The sequence below is a fragment of the Diadema antillarum genome, unplaced genomic scaffold (genome assembly GCF_040938485.1).
Source record: "Diadema antillarum isolate AM-2024a unplaced genomic scaffold, OU_Dant_1.0 scf00000001, whole genome shotgun sequence".
Taxonomy (NCBI): Eukaryota; Metazoa; Echinodermata; class Echinoidea; order Diadematoida; family Diadematidae; genus Diadema; species Diadema antillarum.
The window spans coordinates 629,336-653,535 of record NW_027270890.1 but is presented as its reverse complement, the minus strand read 5'-3'; the positions used below and the strand labels follow the sequence as shown (position 1 = coordinate 653,535).

At 38.1% G+C, this 24,200-nt stretch overlaps 1 protein-coding gene across 2 annotated transcripts in view; it reads left to right on the top strand.

The window, feature by feature from the left end:
• Positions 1-203: 203 nt before the first annotated feature.
• Positions 204-24,200, top strand: part of LOC139726971 (diacylglycerol kinase beta-like) — a 275,552-nt gene continuing 251,555 nt past the window's right edge. For both annotated transcript variants that reach the window (XM_071638181.1, XM_071638126.1), the window contains exon 1: positions 204-389. The gene's annotated coding sequence lies outside the window, so the exon portion shown is untranslated. The remainder of the gene's footprint in view (positions 390-24,200) is intronic.

The window sequence follows — 24,200 nt, the reverse complement described above, 5'->3', positions numbered from 1 at the left end:
CGGTTGTGCACTCTTCAGAGCTGAACAGCCCAGCATACTGGGCCAAGCCAGCTGATTTGTGTACAATCTGAGTGCACGCCCACATTTTATCCCAAATGCACACACACACATACAACACATACACATTGAGGACAGTGGGCAGTATGCAGTTGAGTTGGTACAAGCATGTTTACTTGATTCTCTGAGGTGAGTTTTGCCACATGTAGTAGGTGTGCTGGCTGAGCGTTCAAGGAAGTAGAGTGTGTAGCTGCACTCCTAAATGCATTTTGCAGTTTTCCTACGAGTGTCCCGATGTTGTGGTGTCTGCGAATGTGGGATGGCCCATACTACTACTAGCTTTTCCGTGTGCAAAGTGCTTGGAGTTTGTGATGTGACACAGACAAGTGAAGGTAAGATCGAAACAAATCAGTCTGTTTATACACGAGACAGAACATGAAATGATTTAGGTTTGTACGTTGAGCTATGACATTTCCTGCTGTGTTATCACGCCCTGTAACAAAATTGTCCCAGTTTTTGTGAGGGCTTTCCAGGGACACTTGCAGACATTTGTGGAAAAAGGTTTACTTGAAAGTTAAAGTTTATTCACTGTCACCCAGAGGAAAACTTCTTGTTTGTTTATGGTGAGATTATGTTTTTGTAGTCAGTGGGGTACTGGTAGCTGGAATTTGTTAGAGGGTAAAGGGGTAGAGGCATGGATTACTGACTTATCCTCCTTCCTTTGGTCTTTATCATATATTTCTTTTGTTTGAATGGCACATGGAGAAGAATGTTTTGTCTTCATGATTGATGTCAGAGACCTAATTGTTTGTGATCAACATTGAAGGCAAGTATGGGAGGGGGTGAGTAGGTGTGTGTGTTGGAGTGGGTGTAGGGAGAGAGGGGATATATAGAGAAATTGGGGGTATTGGGAATAGAGGGGTATAGGGAGAGTGGGAGAGGGGGTATTGGAAGGGTTATTGTTACAGTTGATACTGTGACAAGTTTCCGTCTTCTCGATCCCCCCCCCCCCCCCCCCTCAATCACCACCACCATTTACCTTTGAATCCCTGCATTTATCTTCAGACTACCAGAGTTTTGCTCCTGTTGCTCTTTCCACTGTTCAGTTTCTCAAGGTTGTCTGTGAAAATTATAGCACAAGAAGATCGCTGGTTCCATGGCATCAGCTTGGTCAAAACAAATAGACTGAGGGTATTGACATGTTACCATGGTAACTGCCAATCATTCCAACCTACATGTATGTCTCTTCTGGAATCCAGAACCTAACATTGGTAAATGTGGTGTAGGCCGTATTTGTCTAGATCAACCACTATGTAATATACCTGAAATGAAACATTAGTTGCTGTATAGTTGCTGGCTGCTGCCGGGCCTAATTACATTCCCACATCCTGTAAGAATTTTTAGTGCACATAGTTTGTGATAGGCCCTATAAAGTTTGTGCTACTGTTTTATTTCTGCCAGTCCATCCATACCATCCAGCATAGAACAGAATTTGCACATACAACATACTTTGCACAAAGCGTGGATAGATTCTCTCAAACTACCATTTCCTCTGTGACAAGCTGATTTTGTTATTCCCGTAGACACCTGCCTGAGTTTACTATGGACTAGTCTTCAATTGGTTAATATCATATAAAGAGAGTGTTGAAAAGGGAAGTAACTTTCCCTTCAGATCATGGCAGAAACTACTGATCAATGTGTAACAGTTGGCATTCTACCAAGTACAGCAGGCACGAAAACCCGTGCCCTCAAATCAAAACCAATAATTATGAAGTACCGGTACTGCTGCCATGTTTGGGTCTGTGCATTGAGACTAACTCCACAGCCTCACAGGGGATGGACTCTAGTAGTATGGAGAGTGAACCCTTCATCTAACTTCTAAAATTTTGACAAGTGGACTTATCCTGTACAGGGCATTCTGTCTGTGTGTTCTTATTTTTATTATTAAGTCCCAAACAACATCAAAATCACCATAGTTTGTCAAAAAATAAAGATGAAGATGTTATGTAGGCCTTGTCATAATCATTTTGTTACCCCCCTTATCCCTCTCTCTCTCTCTCTCTCTCTCTCTCTCTCTCTTTCTCTTTGTTGGGGTGGAATATTTCTACCCCAAACTCAGAAGTGTGTAGTTTGCAAAGGATTGCATTGTTGTGATGCTTTTATGTATTGAATAATGGCTTCCATATACACATGTACACCCAGCCTACAAAGCCAAGTTTATAGGGTTCAAATAAGTGGTGTACAAGAAAAATGGGGGTGTGGTTAGTGTGAAGTGCTACAGTTGTGTTATTATTACAATTTTTAGGTTTAGGCCTACACTACAGGAGGATTTTGATGGTGATTTAGTGATGGGATCGAGTTCAGTCTACCAGTGAATGCGTTGTGTCACACATTAGGAACAAGTGCTGCCTTCGTATAGAATAATTGAGATATTTCCCATTGCTTTAGAAGTAGCTGTAAGGATATTATAGGACCCAAAAATTCACCCTTTGAAGAGTTTTTACACTTTATCCAGTTGTCTGTTTTGAATGAGTGCATGAAACTGGAATTCATCAGAAAATACTCATAAAACTGTTAATTCACGAAGGCAGAGGATGAAGGTTTAGTATCATGGTGTGGTGAATAGTAAACACAGCTTTCAACAGGAGGGTTCATGGTTCCAGCCCTGCCACAGCACTGTGTGATTGGGTTTTAGCATACCAGTAGTTTGTGTGTGCCCCAAGTTGGCAAACCGACTAGAATGCTACCCAGGGAATATATCGTTAGGACGCTATATAGCTCCAGGTTTGTTTCTGGTGTCAAGATTCTACTCTGTCGTCAAGTGCTTGGAGCATGGCAATGAAATGGACAGATGCTATGTATAGAATAATGAGTATGATTGTGATCATTTCACTTGAAATTATGATTATGTTTACACTTCTGACTATGATGATGATTATCATCATCGTAACCTTTGCAGAAGATGCAGCTTTTTAGAATATACTTGTTAATATACTATATGATGTTTTTTTTTTCTTTTTCTTTAGCTAATCTTGTGCTTATCCATCAAAGTATGGAAGAGCTTGATACAGTTGTATGGGAAATGTAGGTCAGTAGTTTGTGATCTTATCAAACTTGTATCACATCAATGTGGTCACCAGAGGGTAAAATATTTGTTCCAAAAGAAAAACAAATCTGGATTTTTTTTCTTTTTGTTATTGTTGTTGTTGTTGTTGTTTTACTGTCATGGAGATACTTTCTCAAGTCATGTAGTGAGCAAAAAGCAACAGGCATGTTGATACTTTACAGCAGAAATTGATAAATATTTACTTGAAAGAATATGATGTGGATGTCAGAGTTCCTTAACCCGTTGAGGACGGGCTGATTTTGCTACAATACGCATTTCCCATAGACCTCTGCCCGAGTGTACTCGGGACTCGTCCTCAATGGGTTAATAAACCAACACGCACGTACTGACTCCCAAAATTAATACGGTACCAGTACCTCAAAGTCTTGGCATACAAGCTAACCCTACATATTCATTCCCATAAAGCATTGTTTATTGTGTGCTTTGATGCAGAAGAAATTTGTTTGCCATGAGCCGTTTTGACATTCTCAAAGGAATAGCTGCATTGGCCACACAAAAGAAACAGATTCTCTCAAATATGAGTTTGCTGAGCATGAACTTAGGTTATCACAACCCACACATTAACTTTTGATAGTATTACTATAGTGTTGCTCATTTCATACAAACTTCCAATCTTATCACTGATGATAAGCAATATTTGAATATATGAGCTGCTAGTAAACAGAACAATTTCCCATATCATTTAGCTATCAGTGATGGTAAGGCATTGTGTGAACATAACCAATCATATTATCCTAGAAATGTAAACACACCTGCAACAAAATTACCATGATAAGGCAGAGAGTAGGGATCTTCTGAGTACAGATCTCTGTGATCAACAAATACATTTTAGGTTTAGCTGGTTTCAGGAGAGCTGATGCCTTAATTGTGCCAAATTTCCATCATTTAGTTCCTTGTTAGAACTACAGAATCAGTGGTTATTGCAGTGTATCCTTCAGAAATAATGTTAACATAACAATTTTGTTTAAACAATCTTAGATGTAGAAATAGATTCCTGCATTCTACATTGTACACTATTTCTTTTTGGAGGAAACGAGACTTGCGGCATCACAACATCCTTAGAGACTTCTTCATAAATCAAATATTGCTACATGCAGGAGTTTCAATAGGCTAGTGTGCAGAGGAGATTGGCTTTATTCCTCAGTGCTTGGTGACAGTCTTTATTTCCATTGACCCTCAACTTGTCTGATTCACCATTATTGGAACAGAAGGCAGTGAATGGCTATGTTAAATATGGGCAGCATACGTGCATTCAACATCACAGCCGTAGTAATCTCGGCAGATTGTACTGTGCCCATGACTGATTGGATGTAATCCCCATGCAGCATCCTTATTTTCTTGTTTGCCTTTTATTTACAGAACTCTTATGCTTCAAATACTTTTGCCCTTTTAGCCTCATACTGTCCTTATCCTCTTTTCTTACTTCCACATTTGATTCCGTACTTCTGGCACAACAAGGGCAGAGAGAAAGAGAGAAAAAAAAATGCCTCTGTTCTAACTTGCGGTCAGTAACCCTGGACTTGAGGCTTTGTGAATATTAATGAGAAGTGACTTGCATATTAATTCAGTGAGTATTTATTTCCATTAAAGACTTCTACCATTCACAATGACCATACACCCCCCCCCCCCCAGCATTTTTGTTGACAAAATATGGCTTGATGTCATGATTGCCTTGTGGAATTGAATCGGATTGGTCGCAGCGCTATTTCTGTTTCTGTTCTCACTAGCTTTCTTTGCACTATACAATTCGGTGCTAACCCCACCAATTTGTGGCACTAGACAGTCCTGTCCTGTCTGTAGAACTAGCCCACAGAATGAAGCAACACAAAACAACGAGGACAGAAGCTGTGCTGATCTTAACTTTAGGAAATTGATGGGGCTAATTCGTGCTGCCTTAGCCTCACTGATTGCTGGGGCCTAGAAAAGTTTGCCAGTGAGAAAGGGCCTTATGACTAATCTTTAGTTTCCATCAATTTCATTTGACACTGGAGAAGCAGGACGGTGGCAGTGGCTGAAAAGTCAGTAGGCAAATGAAAGGTAAACTATTGCTGAGTTCCTCTTCTGACATTTTGTGATTCTCCCGTGCAGAAGGTTCATCCACTTGAGATAATTATATTCTTGCAATGTTGCAAGCATGTATCTAGATAATCTTACTGCTATACAGTGTCATACTGTTCATCTTTGCAAAGAGGCACAACATTTTCTAACACAGGCAAAGTCCAAGTGCCTAACATTTGTTTGGATCATTACCGAAATCATCAAATTTCTTTCCCCCAAACCTGCGATTCTCAACATTTTTTAAACTGAAGCCCACTTTGGCTCCTACATATTTTTTTTTTTTTTTTTTGAGGCCCAGTTAGATTGAATACAAAACTTTTTTATTTGACTTTTGGCCAAATTGTTGTACACCAGTTGAGAAGCACTGCTCTAAACCATGTGTTAGGGGAAAAAAATTAATAGTGGAAAAATGCGCAAAGAAAATGGGATTCAAACACAAACAATTGACAACTTCTAAAAGCCTTACCGTGAATACTAATGTTTCACTGTTTGTAGTTGTTTTTCTGTCGAAGCTCTGTGTTGGTTATTGGAGAGAAAAATATGAACGGGAAGGGTCAGGGCTGGTCAGGAATTGATTTTTTGATAATTGACTTGTTATTTTTTTTTTCAATAGAAGTGAAGGGTTGTTTGAATGGTGCTTACCTTCAATAAAACAGCAGTCTGGAAGCTCCAGTCACACCTATACTCACCAGAAGAACCCATCTTGCAGATCTCTGTTGCCCAACTGTCTTTTCCTTACCAGAATCATTGATCAAAATCACACTTACATTATTTCTGATTGTGCCTTAAGTTTTGCTAGTCTTAATTGAAGCTATGAATTCTGTATCATTGCAAATAGTCTGTTTATGAATGGGCTACCGTACCAGGGAATATTGGCCCTAACGAGTGCAATACTCCCGGGTATTCCATGAATCAATGCCATCTAATATAATTATTATCATCTACAATCATGTAGAGAAAGCATAAACTGCACAAAAATACTGTAGGCCTATACATGTACTTCTGCTCGGCTTTGAAGTTGACTCAGCAGTCCCATCCCAGTGCTGAAAAGGGGAAGCCCCATAAACTGCGAATGAAGCAAGCAACTAGCAAGATGTTTGTGCGCTTGTGAATTGTAACAAAATTTTGCGCACACGTACCAAGCATTTGCACACTCAGCAAGCGCTTATGCAACAGACGAGACAAAATACTGTGTATTATTGAACAGCCAGTAACAACGGTAGCCTATGGGCAATTAATATGTTGGTCTTATGCATTTCGTGCAATATGTTTTCATATTGAACCGTTAGGATTGAGCGGACAACAATACGCATTTTTAATGCACCGCTAAAATGTGCTGTATAGATGATAATTACAGATATTGTTCCTTAAAATAACAAGGTGACTCACTTGTTGCTTAATGTGGATGATATGATTCATTGTTGGTTTGTTTTTTTGAAGGAGGACGACTTGCTAATGACTTACTCAGGCATCTTTATGGTACGTTATTTGTGATGACCTCATTGACATACTAGGGCATGTTTTTTTTTTAGAAATTGTATTATCATGACATAGATTATAGAGCAGCTGCTGCTGTGAGTTAAATCAAAGATGGACAATAGTAGGCCTATGAGATCTATTCTGTAGTAAGACAGACAATAAAGATGTGTCATCTTCTGTGGAAAGGAGTACAGGATATAGCTTGAATGTCAGTATTTGAGTTGTTCAGCAGGTGTTCAATGTTTCCTGTGGTTTAACCATGAGGTTATTCATATTGACCACTAACTATAATGCTTGGTAGCGGAGATTCACAAACTTGGCTGTAGCTATCTTTTGGTTTCAGAGTTAGTCGGTAATAAACTAAAGGGCTTTTTACACTTGTATTTCTTAACCCCGGACTTTCTCTGACCCAGGACTATCGTTAGTCCCGTACCAATTTTTTCAGCTTTTTACACTGGCCAATTAGTCCCGTACTATCTCTTGTCCGGGGCTAAGGAGAAAACTGACCTTTTTACACTCGTATTTCTTAGCCCCAGACTTTCTAAACCACATGAATATTCATGATTACGCTGTGCACTGTACACGTACAGGCACGCACCGGCAGCACTTGATTACCTCGTTTCTGATTGGTCAGTGGGGGTCGGACTTCGTCTCCGTCGCTTAGCCCCAGATTATTTTTTCGTTCTGTTTACACTCACTTGCTTGGCACCGCAATTGCGGTGCTAACCCTGCTATTTTGCAGAGCCAGATAGTACCGGACTATCGGTGGGGCTAGCCCACTTTGGCAAAAACGAGTGTAAACAGAAAGTGGGCTAAGGATAGTCCCGTACCAACGGTGGGGCTAAGGCCCCCCCCCCCCCCTTAGCCCCACCGTTGGTACGGGACTAATCAAAAATTTACAAGTGTAAAAAGCCCTTAAGGGATGTTCATACAGCTGATAAGATTAGCTCCCTTCAAAGTGCCCCACCAAAGTTTAAGTTCTAAGCTAACTTCAATTAACTTTGAAATGAAGTCATCCCAGAGTAAATGCTGTTATTGAATGTTAAGTCAACATGATATGTGGCAGTTAATATCTGGTAAGGGGCATATTAGATTTTGTAAATTAGGTTTAGGATATATGAGCAATTATTGAATGCTCCCATAGGGATAGTGCCATATGGTTGTTAGGACTATTTTTTCTTTCAAGTTACAAAAATCCCAAACAAACCCCAAAATGCAAAAAAAAATATGAAACTCTGTTTCCATGTTGATTCAGTGTGCTTTAATATAAAAGGGATTACAAAGATAATTAGGTTTGGATCCATATTCTTCCACATCTCTTTCTTCTCTGAGAAGAAAAATAACGAAAATGCAGGTTATAGCGTAGCTGAACATGACAGATGAACACAGATATTGTTCAGGAAAGTTTGTACCAATGTCTGCAGGGCTGATGTCAAGCTTCGGCTGTGACAGAGAGGATCTTATGTCATCCAGACGCCATGGTGTCCTAGAGAGTCCTTACTCCGATCCGACTAGGCTACGGTCTTCGATGACAGATACATGAGCATAATGAACTTGTCCATCCTCATCTCTCTCTCTCTCTCCCCCTCTCTATCTCCAATTCACTCTCTTTATCTTTGTATGTCTGTCTGTATCTTGTATTCTCTCTCTCATCTCTCTCTCTCATTGTCATTCTCTTCTGTTTACCCACGATGATATCTTGGTATGATGATGGAAGGGCTGTGCGGTGATGAATAATGTTATCATATCTGTGGCGAGATGGATGAAATGAGATATAACATGATGTGTCGTTTATGAGGGGCTACAACCTTCCCTTGGGTAAACTTGGATGTTTGTAGCTCATGTTCTTTATTGTCAACAGTTCAGCCATTCCCCCTCCCCTGTTCAAGCAAAAGCCAGTTTATACCAAAACTCAATAAAGACACGACATATAAATAATTATTGTACAGCTGACAGACAGTTCAGATGCATAATCTCAACCGCTCTGGAAAACGTATGCGGTATAGATGTGCAATTCCCATTGCATGTGTTGTCATGGTCATGATGTTACCGCTAGCCCCTGCCTGCCCTTCACCTTTCACGCACACTCACATTAAGCCCTGCCCAGTTATGCCGTTTTATGGTCGCCATATGTTCAGACGCACATGGAATGGTGATTTGTTATTGAGCTGTATTTTGAAACAATGCTCTGACTGTCGTTTCATTGTACATCATTTTGTTATGCATCGTTTTCGTTGTACATTGTTTCATTATACATTGTTTCGTTAGTCAGCATTCAGACAAATTCATCATATAGCTATACCGGTTTGGTATGGCTGTACCATTTTGGTACATTTTTTTTTTGCATCTAAACACCCTGATTGTCTTCTACTTCTCAGTTCCTTGGTCTTTCATATCTTTCACCATCAATATCTTTCTGACTTTCCCTCAATTCATCCAGTAACTGCATGTATGGTCCGTGCTTGTGACCAGTCAAATTTTGCATGGTTGATATTTGATGTGTGATAAGGTAGAATTGGCAGATGCTAATGCAAATTTTTTTTAGTCCATCTTATGGAGCACATGATGAACAAGTCTTTTCTTGTGTCAACCGTGGACTTGTACATACATGGTGGCTTTCAGATTATCTACATTGTAGATCAAGGCACACTTGGCCATATCCTATGTTTTTGGATGTTGATCTGGGATTGCCTTGAGCATATACAGTTCCTACTGGTGCCCTCTAGGCTGTGCATCAGTTGTATATTGACACACTCCAGCTTATGCATCATTTGTGTACTAAGCTCATATCTGCTTTGGCCGATCTATTTTTTTTTTCTTTTTGCCAAACAGCATTCTGGGACTTGCTACTTTATTGGTCAATTTTGCCAAATCATTTTAATCCTGATCCGCTGGATCATATTTTCAATCTGTCAGTTTCTAATGGTTTGTTCTCTGATCAAATGAAATTTGCTAAAATAATTCCAATTTGTAAGAAGTGCTAAAAGTTGATGTTAGTAACTATCGATGGATTTCACTCATATCCTCATTGTCTAGAGACATAGAAAAAAAAATTCATGAGAGAATTATTAATTTCTTGAAATTACACAATAGTTAGAAGTTTTTATTTTGGCTTTTTGGAATAGCACAGTACTATTTGTGCATTTTTGAATTTTGTTGATGAAATATCTCAAGCAGTTGATAATCACTCCCATTTTAAAATTACTATTTTCCTAAACTTCTCCAGGGCCTTTTACAAAATCCGCCATGATATTTTGCTTTATAAGCTATCTCATGAAATACATGGTAAGGCTCTGGAGTGGTAAAGGAACTACCTAACTGCCAAAAAGCAGTTTATTTCATTAAAAGTAATAATGCAGATCAGATGTAAAAAGGTCTATTGTGACACTCTACAAGAATGCCTTTAGGGCCACTGGTATTCATTTCTTAAATACAAGTGATTTTGGTCAGTAAATGAAGTATTTTCTTTCATATTCTTTGCTGACAATAGTAATATTTCTTTATTTTTTCATAATGATATTGATGTTTTTGTTTGTGCAGTTGATACAGAATTGGAAAATATGACTGAGTGGGTTACAGCTCATAAGTTATTTAATGTTCACAAAACAAAATATATGCTCTTTACAGTTGATGCTTTGTATATGTACTTACATTGCAGTTCTGGATGATCACCTTTTAGGAAGTGTATCACATTTTTAGTATTATGCATTCAATTTATTTGCAAAATGATTTCATGTATTATAGACGTAATTAATTGACTAAAATTTCATATCCCTCAAAAATTTATATATTGTATAATAGTGATAACATACTTCTCTCCATTCTTGATTCTATTTTCTCCAAATGTTATTCATTTCATAGTTATATCACTTGGCGTTATAATGAGTTTTACGCGCGTACTTCTGCTAGGAATGCTTAAAGCTCATAGCACATCTACTTTACTGGCCCAAGTTTTTGGAAGTCGCTGAATAACAATACTGAGATTGCTCCTTCTGTATTTTCATTTAAAAAGAGATTGAAGTTTTTCTTCTACTATCTCAATGATTCAATAGAATTAAATTAGCCTGTAGGCCTATTTTGTTACTCACTTACAAAATCTAAATTGCCAAATCTGTATTTTATCTACAATTACTGGAGTTTAGTTATCACTGCTTTGGTTTGTCTGTGGTGTCATATATCCTCAATTTTCCTTCCCCTTTTCCCACTGTACAAATATTTCTGAATGTACTTTTTTCAATTCAATTCAATTCAATCATAGTTTATTTCCAATCATCGAAAATCAAAAAACATAATACAAAGTATACATGTGATGAAATATTGTTCAAACGTTTGCATAAGATTCATGTAATATATATACGAGACATATTATAGAACAACATATAACATGTACAATATTTAGGAAAACACTGTATAAATACTTCGTGGGCAAGCGGAAAATAAATTCGATTATGGAAAATAGTGATCCACTAAAAAGCATAGCTTGTCGGACGTGGATCGCTAGACAAATAATGAGTAAATTATATACTATTCTATAACAATATACATGTAATTATTTTGAGATACACCGGTTGAGAAAAAATATAGAATACCAATGCTAGTGCCCGGACACTGCTCACTGAACCACGTGTACCGGGAAAATATGACAAGGACAACACGTTCGTACACACATTCAATTACCCACACGTATACACTGTAAGACGCGAGACAGTACCGAGAGGAGAGAAGACGGTAACAATACAAGTCTACGAAGAACAAGAGACAGGAAAGGAAGAGGAGAGAAGAAAGAAGAGAAGTCTGCACACAGAACACGCCAAGTGCTGCGACATCAGGACAAGTGAAGGCTCAAGCATAAATCAAAACAATGTAAATTATCTAAGATTATAAGTAGAAAGTAAATATTTTCTGAGTTTGTATTTAAATGTAACAAATTTGGGGGAATCTTTTAAACTATTATCTAAATTATTCCAAAGTCTGGGTCCGGTATAAAGAAATGTATTTTGGGCATGTGCGGTTCTCATTAATGGAAGATGAAATTCGTCGGATCGTCGCGTGGGATAGTTATGAACATGACTATTTCGATGAAATGAATCATGGAATATTTTAGGTAAAAAGTTACTGTTGTAATTAAACATAAACTGGCCAAGTTGAAACACATACAAATCATTTACTTTTAATATTTTATGGTCAGAAAACAAAGCATCTGTATGTTCTCGGGTATGTAAATTAAAAACAATTCTAAGCGCTTTCTTTTGCAGTAAAAGAAGTTTGTCAAGTAACATCTGGCATGTATTACCCCAAGCAAGAATCCCGTAGTTTAAATAAGGTAGTATCAAACTAGAATAAAGAGTTAATAATGCAGATGAAGGAAGATAATATTTTAATCTATTCATTACACCAATGTTACGTGATATAATTTTACATATGTTATCAATATGATTCCTCCATGAAAGCTTGTTATCGACACAAACACCAAGAAATTTAAAGGAAGAAACTTCTTCTAAAGGAGTAGTATCAAATGTTATATTGCCTGGGAGGCTATTTAAAGAATTACTAAAAAGCATAACTTTTGTTTTTTTAATATTTAATGACAATTTATTTGCGTATATCCATTGTATAACCTTTTTCAGTTCTTCATTGACTGTTCTTATTAAAATGTTTGGGTCAGGGTGAGAAAAAAAAAGGTTAGAGTCATCCGCAAATAATATGAATGATAGTTTCTCCGAGGATCTATGAAAATCATTAATATAAATAATGAATAACAATGGGCCTAATAAACTCCCTTGTGGAACACCAGATGTAATTGTTTTACTTTGAGAGTCAAAGCCGTTGACATGTACAAATTGGGATCTTTCTGATAGGTAACTCGTGAACCACTCCAAGGCCTTTCCACGTATTCCATAATGAGACAGTTTGGCGAGAAGTATTCCGTGGTTAATCGTGTCAAAGGCCTTGGAGAAGTCCAAGAAGATACCTATTGTGTGTGAAAGTGTGTCGAGTGCGTGTGTGACTTTGTCGATGAGGGCAAGTAGTGCGTGTGTTGTGCTGTGATTTTCCCTGAATCCAAATTGAAAGTTTGAGAATATGTCGCAGGTTTTAAGAAAACGTACTGTCCTGATATAAACTATTTGTAGGTCCCAGTCTCCGTTTTATACTTTTCTCTTCTGTCGTCTTGTTGCTGTATCAGTTTTGTCATAAGTTGTCCTCTTCTTATGTCAGTGTTGTCTCAAGTAGACCTGTTACCATACCAGTCTTGCCTCATGTTGTTCTTCTTCTTGTCTCTGTTGTCATACTTCCTGTCTCTTTAGTGGGCTTCCAAACCTATTTCTGTACCAACTTTGAAAGAGGGGCCCACATATTACAAGCATTTTTTTCAAGCTACCCCCTTTTCATATTATATTACTTGTTTGTGTTGATGAATGTTTGCTGTTTAAACAAATCAATGTCTTTTTGTCTCCATCTCTTTCTTTCATACAAACCATCTTTTAGCCTCATGACTAGTATAAGCACTCGAGAACCCATAACTGTGAGGAGATTCTCTCTTTATATTCGATTATGATGAAACGCAATCTCCTCTTTCCCTTCATTCTAACAGTAGACATTGCAGTGATGATTAATGTCGTGATGTTGCACATATTAGTGTTGATAGCTCAAGCGAGTAGAGGGGCTGTCTCTCACTGTAGAGCAAAGCCTGACATGCCTGCTCACTAGGGAAAAAGAGTTTTGGGCTAGGGTGGGGCTGGTAAAAGAGGGGGCTCTCAAAAGGGGATGGATCCTGCATGTCCATCGCCTGATGAATACAAGATGGTAATGAAATTGACGAGGGACAATCGCAAGTGCGCAAATTCTGGTAATGCGATCGACGGGCAGTGACAGAGTAGAGTCATTTTAATTTCATTACATGCGCATCCCCACCAGTGTGTGCAGGACGGGAAGAGTCTGACAGCATATGCTGTCACGCTGAGTGCTAAGGGATTGTGTAATTATTGTCACTACATGCAGCTCCTTTGTACTGAGTTTCAGCCCTCTTCTTGTTCCACTGCCAGTGTCAATGGCAAATTGTGCTGGCACAGGCCTGGGCAGACACTAAGACAAGGATCATGTGATTTCTTCTGACAAGATGGTGCAGTCCCTAAGGGGTGCTCAGGGGCCGGGTTATTAACCGTAGACCTTTTCATTAGCTCCCATTTCTCTTATGTGCCTGATGTATTCAGTGAGGATGTTGCTGTACGAGGTAATTGCCATGAAAGCCAGTTTATTTGACGCTTACGGCTCTTTCTCTTAAACCTTCCGTTCTGTCCACTGTGCTCAAAGCTATCACTTTTGGCCATTGTACCAGTAATCAAGTGAAACAGGATGTATTTAAATTAAAGAAGTACTCCAAGAGATGGTTGTTCATTTGTATTTTTATATAGGAATAATATGAAAAAATGTCAACAGATTAGTGAAAATTTTAAGGCAAATTGGGCTCATGATGTTGATGAATACTGTTACCGTTCACAGCCAAGTAATTAATTCATTTAACATACTGACACCTTAAATGTGCTAGTTCATGTAAACAGTCTACGAGTATTTGAGAATAGTGGCTTGCTGTGTCATGTGGCTGAACATGGCATCTCATCCACATTTCTCAAAATTTATTGCCAAACCAGAAAGACAAAATATCAGTGTCACATAGATCATGAATATTCTTTGAGAGGATGTGTAGCAAGCGACTTCTTCTTTTTGTTGTATGTTCAAGAATGTGATATCTTTGATAACATAAGTATCACAAGGAATATTTTGTGTTCAGTAAGGTGTTGAATTATTGACATATATTGTAATGCAAAATGGAGATATCAGGAAATGAGGCCTTTTAGGTTGTACATTTGTGCATGTGCAGGTAATTCTTTCTTGTTGCTACAGTGAGAAGTGGAGTGTGACCAAGTATATCTTCTAGAGATTAATTTGTCTACAGTAGGACCTGTGTCTAATCATGCAAAGAAGAATTGAGGATATGGTCAGGTCATGAGGGCAAAGATCAAAGGTCACAGGGTAGAGACGAGGGGCAAGTTTTTCCTTTATAAAAAATGATTCAAACATAATGAGGTACATTGTAGAGGATGAGGCAGACAGAATTGAACCATCATAGACCAGACAGAATGGGAAGTGAAAATCAATGAAGGTGGATAAGCTGTAAAGAGCCTATCACACTAGAGGAGACTTCACTGCTACTGCTGTGACTCGTGTGACTCTCTGGACCAAGAAATGGCTTGCGTTCTTATACCAAGAAGGTGACTCCAGGGCAATGTCCGAGATGTCTCCACACAAGGTGACAACTTATTTACCTGGAAGTCGCGGAGATGTTGCCACGACCTCTCCGAGACATCTTCTCAGGCAGGGAGGTATCGGTCTTCAATGTATCTCTGCAAGGTTGTGGAGACATCACGGGGTTGCCGTGATGTCACCATGGCTTGACTGTGACTATTCATAAAGGAGATGTTGAGGGGATGTAGCAGGGATGCTTCCAAGACTAGGTGGAGGCTAGAATATGTCTCTGAAAAAAATTGAACATGTTTGATTCTCTTATGACTCCCTGGAGAACAGACTAATCTCCAGGAGATGTTGCCAACCTAGTCTCCAGGAGATATTGCCAGCCTAGTCTCCATGCCAATGAGATACCCACTTACAGCAGTGTGTCTTTAAGCTCAGCTTTGCTATCTCTTTGCCTGTGAAATTTGATGAATACATGGGTGCGTTTATCAACTCTTTTTCTCAGTAGAAACAGGTTTTCCTCTGGGCAGAAACGGGTTTTCCAAACAACTTTCAAGGAATTTTTACGAGTTGATAAAAGCAAAGCTGTTTTGAAAGCCCTCTCGGAAAGCCTTTTCGAAAGCCGCAAATTTGTGCTTTCCGAGACAGGTTTCCTAAACAGGTTTTCAGAAACCTGTTTCTAAAAGCCTTTTGAAGCGAGATAAACGCAAAGCTGTTTTGAAACGGCTTTGTACTGCAGTTACGAACCATGCACGCCTTATATGACCTCTTCTTCTCGGGTCAAATTGCGCAATGCAGCTGTGCAGTGACAGGCCAGTTATCGTGTTCGCGAAGAGTTAATAAACGCAACTATTTTGGAAGCCGTTTCTAAAGGGCTGTGGAAACGGCTTTCGAAAGGGCTTTGGAAAAGGCTTTCAAAAGCCGTTCAAACAGGGGAAAGATGATAAACGCAGCCCATGTCATACCCTCTTTCTCTCAGCAATGGATTAGTCTTCTTGATGGACGTGCATATTAGCTATATACCTCATGTGCATATGTTGTGTGTGTATGTGCGAAGTAATCTTAAAAAAATAAAATGTCATCCAATTGACTAAAACTGAGCTTTCATGACATTGTGACTACATATTTCTCATATAGGTTCTTTGATCAGAAAAAACAAAACAAAACAAAACAAAAGAAAACTTAATGCAAAACCAGCACCTAACCTGCATTGTACCCAACATACAATAGCTGTTCAGCAGCTTGGTACCGTGGCAATCTGCCGAGTGTGATAATGATTTAGAGATGACTTGCATGATATGCACAAATGTATGAAAATCTACAGGGGAAGTAGACAGAAGAGAAAACACGCCCACGCATACTCCTGGAGTGTCAGACAACTGTGTTCAATGTTGATTATGAATAAGTGGTCGGTGTCAAGTGTCATATCAACCCTCACAAGCATGAGACACCTGCAGTACTGTTTCCTGCCTTAACCCTGTTACAGTCATGACTTTGCAATACCATGGATGCTTGTCATATTGTACTCAACAGTGGTAGTGATGGAGTTAAAGGGATGTGGATTTCCTTACATAAATTGTGTGTGTGTGTGTGTGGGGGGGGGGGGGGGGGGGCTTCCCCTGGCAAGATATGGCCCTATTGTGCTCCAATGGCAGCTTGTATGGCAGACAGGGCAGAGCATTTCATCCATGGCAACAATATGATGGTTGGATATGATGCAGTGACCGTGATGAAGTGGGGTGGTTGGAAGCAGTAACAAAAAAATCATGCTCAGGAAAGCTATTGAATGTGTTTTCTTTTTTTTTTCTCACCTGCACAAATAAGGATAGAAGAGTTCTTATTCTCTTGGCTCCTTCTCATTTGAATTTCAGAGTGAATGCGGTATGAGAAAGCCCCAGAAAGGCAGCATTTAAAGAAGTTAATATGATAAGAGCTCTCGTTGTTAACAAGTATTAGCAGCAACAACAACAAAACAAATGCCTGATTTACATGGCTGGTGTTCATTCTTATTGTGCCTAAACTCAGATATGATGTGATGTAATTGTGGATGAATCAACAAACATTTGAGAAAAATCTGCCCATGGAATGTTTTGAAAGAATTATATGCGATGGAAATAATAGATACTTCTCTGTGTGCGGTGAGAACTCCAGGTAACCCGTAATCTTGACCTCTTGAGAACTATCAACTGAAGCATGACGCATGCATTGAGATTGGGCTGAAAGGAGGAACATTAAATCAAACCAGAGACAATGTTTTGTGCTGGTGTTACGATTGTGGCCAAGTTTTGATGGCTTCTACAAAGCTCCCACTGAGAGAAAAATGTCTACTCATGAAGTAGCGAGAAGAAAGATCTAATGAAACCAGACGAACCAGGCAAATGTTACGATAGCTCACTTTTCAGTTTCGATTGACAAGTTGTTGTTTTTTTCCCCCCTCTTGATTTTCAATATTGTCATCTAGAAATATATTACCCCATTGTGATTTGAATGCAGTACAAATTCCATTTACTACTTGGTAGAGTGCCCAAAGGAATGATGTTTTCCTGATTTTTTTTTTTTTTTGCAATTATGTTGGCATTGACGTCATATTGCTTTCACAGCAATTTAATTGATTGAAATTATAAAGTGCTCTAAATTGGTAAAAATAACTTTTGTTGTCGCCAATGGCAACAAGAACAATGACCGTAGGGAAACATTTGAAATGAAATCAGTCTTTTTAAGGATGTATTCTTGCATGTACGTAGGTAGGCAAGATCTGAAAATGGTCACTTCATCTCCGTAGTTACCATGTGTTCTGTGTAGAAAGGATTCATGGCAAATACATGTATGGACAAATTTTAGATCCTAGAAGTGCGACATAGAGAAAGACATAGAGAAAGAGAGATGCAATGAAAATGAGTTTGATGAATATGGAAGATCAAATTTAGATAATCAAAAGAGGCACTGCTGCAACAGGTCAGGTATTACATCTCATGTTTGTTGTAAAAGCACACTAGATTTTAATATCCATTTGCTGCTGTGATTTGCTCCTGCACAAGAGCTTAGAACACGCATGGTTGGGTCTGCTCATGAATTACTGAAACATTTTTTCCCTTCATTATTCATTTTAATCCATCCATATTTTATGAATCTTGGTCTTTGAAAAAGACAATTGCTTTTTGATATGTGATTAGAAAAAAAGGTTGCGACACGTAATTCATTATATGATTTAATTTCATTTTTGGAATTAAAATTTATCGATACAGGAATATGTCAAGATAATGTACCTAATAGCTGCAACTCTTACAGAAGTATACCTGTAAAAGGAGATGAGATAAAGAGAGAGAGAGAGAAAAAAATTGTGTTTATTCTGTTGCATTTTGGTAGAAATAGATGGGGACCCTACAAGAAATATGTACATATCTCTAGGTAGATATACAGTGTGGTCTTGCATCTATTTAGTTATTTTTAATCAAATGAGGCACCCTTCCCCAAAAAACAAGCAAACAAACAAACAAACTTACAAAAACAGATAAAAACTAGAGATTGTAATTTGTCATTACTGACAAATTAAGGTGATCCAATTTTTTTTTTTATCAATGATTCGAGTCCTGATCGCAATATGCATGACCATACAGGTTTCATCTGTGTTTAGAGACATTGGCCGTGTAATGTTTGGATTCTCATTTAGAAAAGGGAGTCATATCTGCCATCCTTGGTACTAAATTCTGTATACACTAGACAACGAAGATACAGCGACAAATACATATGACCTTTGACCCACCTTTACACTCCCAAGATGGCATCTGAGCAAAAACTGGTTATTTTGTGAAATGATCCTTGTAACATAGTCTTTGCGTGTGCAAAATATGGGAAAGATAGGACATGTATTCACCAAGATACAGGATGAAACATTTATGACCTTTGACCTTAATATACATACCCAAGATGGTGTCCGATGAAGTAGTTGTTATTTTATGAAATAATGAACGTGACATGAACTAAACATGTGCAAAATATGAAAGTAATAAAGGCTGTTTTTCAGGAGTTATTGCAAAGAAAATTGCAGAAAGAAAGAAATATCTCAATACATAGAAGATAAGCTTTAAATTCAACCAAAATTTTTGATGTGATCCCGACATCCTTTGAAAAAATGAAGGGCATATTTCAGGTAGCGTAAAGTCTCAGCTACAACATACTAAAATCTGGGAGAAATTTACCGAAGGGTAAGTGAGCTAGTGCTCGATAAAAATAGTCATGTCAATTTTCATTTCCAGAAAAACTGCACTCCCATAGAGATAACACGTAAACTGGTCAAATTTGACAAGAGTAATTTCAATCCATTTTTACGAGGTGATGCCGTGATCCAATCAAAATTTTGTAATTTATGTTTGAAAGACCATTATATAAGCTGCAACATACTGAAATCTGGGTAAAAATTAGCGAAGGATTAGTGAGATACGCACGAGTAAACTTGAAATTTGATGACGTCATTTTGAAAATCTACTTTTTTTACTTTATTAAGATATTTGATATCTTTTAATCATTTTGGCAGCATTGCCACCCCATGAAATGACATGTACAACTCATCAGCTTTCAGAATATGTAAAGAAAATGGGGGGTCACCATCCATCCTGACGAGTAAAATCGGGTTTAAAATTGGCGTTTTTTTGGCATAGTTGCACTATATATCGCCATTGACGTGCGCGCGGAATTTCGACTTTGACAGGCCCGTATGACGTCATATTGAGTCGGATTGACTTGAAACTTGGTAGAATTATTCCTTGACATTTCAAACATCCGATCTGTGTGAAAAACCGGGAAATCGATATTGCGTATGAGCTGTGTGTGCGTATATGCGCGCATGTACGCGTCCGTCCAATTTTTTCAATTTTTCAAAAAATGCTCCAAATGGTCTGAAACGTGTGCAAAAAAAAAATTTGAGCTTGATTGGAGCATACAAATATTTCAACGCGGGCGTACGCGCACGTTTTAAGGGTAAAGATGAATTTTGAGAATATGAGTATAATGCGCTTGACTTGAAATATATGTGACGTAAATATGATTGCAAAATTCCATTCCATTAATGAGATATGAATGAAAATGTGTTTTCATATGACTCACGGTCGACTGATCACAATGATTTCACTAGATCTGTCGTCTTTTGGACACTATACATTTATATGGTAAAAGTTTGACATTGATAGGCAATGCACTTTCTGAGCTAACCTCTGCACAACTTTTGAGGAGAAATAAAGAAAGAAACAAAGAAAGAAGAAAGAATCCGTACAGATACAGTTCAGTGATCCGAGAGGATACTCGGATCACCTAATGAAGCTGTATTTCATACCCCATGTGTATAGGTACATAGAGCCTGTCTGCAGTGTACCGGTATATGAGGCATTAATTGGTAACTGTTGGCAAGTCATTTGCAAGGTACCTTGTGAGGTAAAATGACATTGAAAGGCTTTCAAGTTCCATTATCTGTCAAATTTTTACATGAATGCCAGGTAGTTTTAATTTTGTTAGAAAATATGAAATCATGTATAAGCAGACTTTTTAGAAAGCAAATTACCAAGAAAGTACTTTGTCTTGTAAGACAGTGCTCAAGCCCAAAGCTTCTTCCAATTATTCATAGGAGTTGAAGTGCCACAAGGTTAGGTTGTGTTTTGTTTAAACCCATTGAGAACGGACTGGTTTTGTTATGACACGCACTTCCCACAGGCACCTGCCCGAGTATTATACTATGGACTAAGTCTTCAACGGGTTAATATAGTTCAATAGTTCAATAGTTTATTTATTTCCATCATCACAAAGAAAAGAAAAGAAAAGAAAAAGTTGACATAATCCAAAGTGATACAATTTTTTTTTTCATTTCTCTTACACTCGTCCGATGAAGGATTTTTTTCAATACAATATAAAGTATATTATACACGAATGATGTCGTAAAAAAGAAACAATGCACTTTGTCATGGCAACAAAAATAGTAAATAATCACAATGATGGAAAACAGTGTTCCACTAAAAAAGCCACGCTTGTAAAACGTGGAACACTGGAACAAAACAGCACCAATTTGTTATACCAATAAGACATATTCATTTTAAATTCTTCTATATACTATTGTACATTTTACTCATTGATATAATGATGTTGATGCTATGAACAATACTATCAATACTATCATAATATCATGTGTTATTTGTGCCAACGTGAAGAGGAGTAATAATGTTAAAATGAAAACGAGATCTTATTACCCAAGAAATCCTCTTCATTGTTGCAATGGCAGTGCCTTTTCTTCTCATCCTGCAAAATGAAAGTCGAATCTTTCTGATTATATCATTTGTGGTCAGTTTACAGTGCTATCCAGTAGCTGCAGTGCAGGCATATGGCGTTCATAAATGTGTATTTTGATGGGGAAAAAAAGATACACACACACACACACACACACACACACACATGCATACACAAAACTGGCAGAGGAGTCCATAAGGAAGGAAGGGTCTGCATATCACTGCTAGTGGAACATGAGGAAATGGGACATTACAATGTCAGTAGGAGGGGGGGGGGGGGGGAAGGAGATGCACGTACCAAAGTTGAAATTGATCGCTAGAGCATTAGGCCACAGCCAAAGTTGTTGCCACTGTTTGCTGGCACTTGTCGAGTACGCTCCCTGACGCTCTTTCATTGATTTCATAGGGCCCCCCTGCCGTTAGATGCTTTGTGCCCGTGAACAGCATTTGCAGATAAGGTTGTGAGATTGCTGGCATAGATTTAATTTTCTTTTTTTCCCCATTTATTCCTTCTTTTTTTTTTTTTGCCTCTTCTGCCACTTAGCATTGTTTGCACTCAGAGCATTCTCCCTGAAAGTGTGGTAGGCAAAGAATGGAATTGACCGGTGAGGCTCAAACACACGAAATGTATCCTTGTAAAACTGGTAAATGGAGATTTAAAGGGACGATCCCCATCCCCTATAAAGGGGATAGTCTTGGTCACTGCCTTTCTACAGCCAGCAGTCTTGAGTTGTACATTACAAGCATCTGCTTGTGATATAAAGAAAATATGTTGATGTTGGATTATCATGACAGTTGTAGAGTAGGTTTAATTGTGCTCTTTTCAATTTTATGCAATGAGTCCACTTTAAATGTATGTGGATAATTTGTTAGGGTTACTTGTTCTGTGAAAGTATCTTACCTGTATTGCTTTTTGCTGAAATTAAGCAAGCGATCATTGGACTCAGCTGTGATACTAAGCTGTGATATCATCATTGGGGTAAACATTCTCTTTTCTGTTTTGTTGGAATTGTAGAATTTTTCTGGTATATATTTTCTGTAAAATGCTTTGTGCAGTTGGAGAAGAGTCTGTTTAACTTTAAATATTGGAAGGGGAAATCCCTTCTGAGCTGAATGTGGCATGTGGACCCGTGATTATTTGACTGAAACTTTGACCCCATTTACACTGCCAGGCCAACCTAAATTATGGTACTCAGACCCACAATTTGTGCTTTTATACCAATGATATCTGGCTGTCCTAAATGAAAACAGATATTTTGTTGCAGTTGCACTCTCCATGTAAAAACAAAACAAAACAAAAACAAAACAAAAACAAGACAAACAAACAAAAACTTAGAATGGCATATGGTCGAATCGATCCACTTGTACCAACATTCGTTTAAATTTTGTCTAACATACATAAAGATACGTAATTTACCACCCACGGTAACTGACAAAGTTTCCTGCACAGAAGAGTACTTGCCTGATTTCTTTTTTAGATATCAATAAATCCTCAATGAAATATTAGTATGTTAAATCTCTCAAGAAAGAGAATTCATCGTGCAATGACAGGAGTATGTAAACAGCTGCAGTGTGTGCAGTTTGTGCACATGTACGCTAATGTTTACTACTATCTCCATTTGGGCTGGTGCTGGTTAACACCAAAAGTAGACCAACCAGAGACGGGCCAGATACCACCTCAAGAGGTTGTCCAAAAGCAGTGTTGCATTTGGACCCCATGTGTGTTTACATCAAAATGTAGGCCGGCCTCGGTACTGCAATTTTCTTGGTGTAAGAGTTGTCGTACTCTCATGTCCACTCCCCCAAACATCCTAAAATAAACCAAATAAACCAGGACACGTAACAACACTTTGTTCTGTGATTCTTCCTGTCTCATGGATGTAGGCCGGTGAAGGAAAATGTGACATGTTGATGAATCTGGAGGAGGAAGTATCCGTAAATGTGCCTACTTGGCGGTTTCAGCGATGCTTCAGTGAACGGCGTCTTGGGACTCATTATCTTCCAGAAATAGCATGTGAAGCCATGAAAGCCATGAGATACAGGCATTTTGTGATATTTCGTGCAGGTCAACAACCATCATATCATTATTGAAGGAACTCTTGGTCAGACATTGAGAATGTTACTGCTTTTCATCCCTATTTTCTTTCTGATTCGTATGCAACTTTTCACAAGACTGGCAGAGTCGGACAGTTTGAGAAAAAGAGAGAGTGAGCGATGAAAACTAATTTTCTTGTCTTTGTAGCATTGGTGAGCATTTTTGCAATACCACACACTTGCAAATCATGACTAAGCACAAGATTGCTAGATATGATCATTGATGAGTGTGTGCAGCTTAGAGCTTGATCATCATTGGTTACTCAGGTAATGGAATGTTATGAGTTCTTTGTTGTCTTAATCAAATGTTATTGCCTTGTCTACAAACTAAATTTCTCTGATTGCCCCGTTATAGGTGTGAGCAGAGTAACGTCAGTTTCATTGAGGCAATAGCAATTGTCCATCCGTCCTATCCGGCTATTTATGTAACTATCTATCCAGCTGTTGATCACCTTATGTTCATCTTTCTGCCTGTCCATCTATGTATTTATTCATGTATTCACCTATCTGTCTATCTTTATCAATCTTTCTAGCTATCATTCTATATCCCTTGTGTGATTTGACAAAGGGGTTCCTGCATTAATTTCCATAACATGTGCATGTATGTTTATACACATTGCTTTTGTTTTTATTGTGTACATAATGTACTTTTGATTTATTTTGTGCCGAATAAAATTGAATTGAATTGAAAGCCATTACAGTTTCAATTTTTTTATATTTCTCAAAATAAGGAGATATTTGTAACAATGAAATAAACATTTAATTATGATAATGTATTAAAGTAAGGGCAATACATTAACATAATCATATCAACATTTTCATCATCATATGGTAACATATATAGCTAATAAAAGTAAGAGAAATGTAATTGTACCTCCATAAAAGCTGTAGGATCTAAAAATGAGAGATAGAGCAAATTAATGATA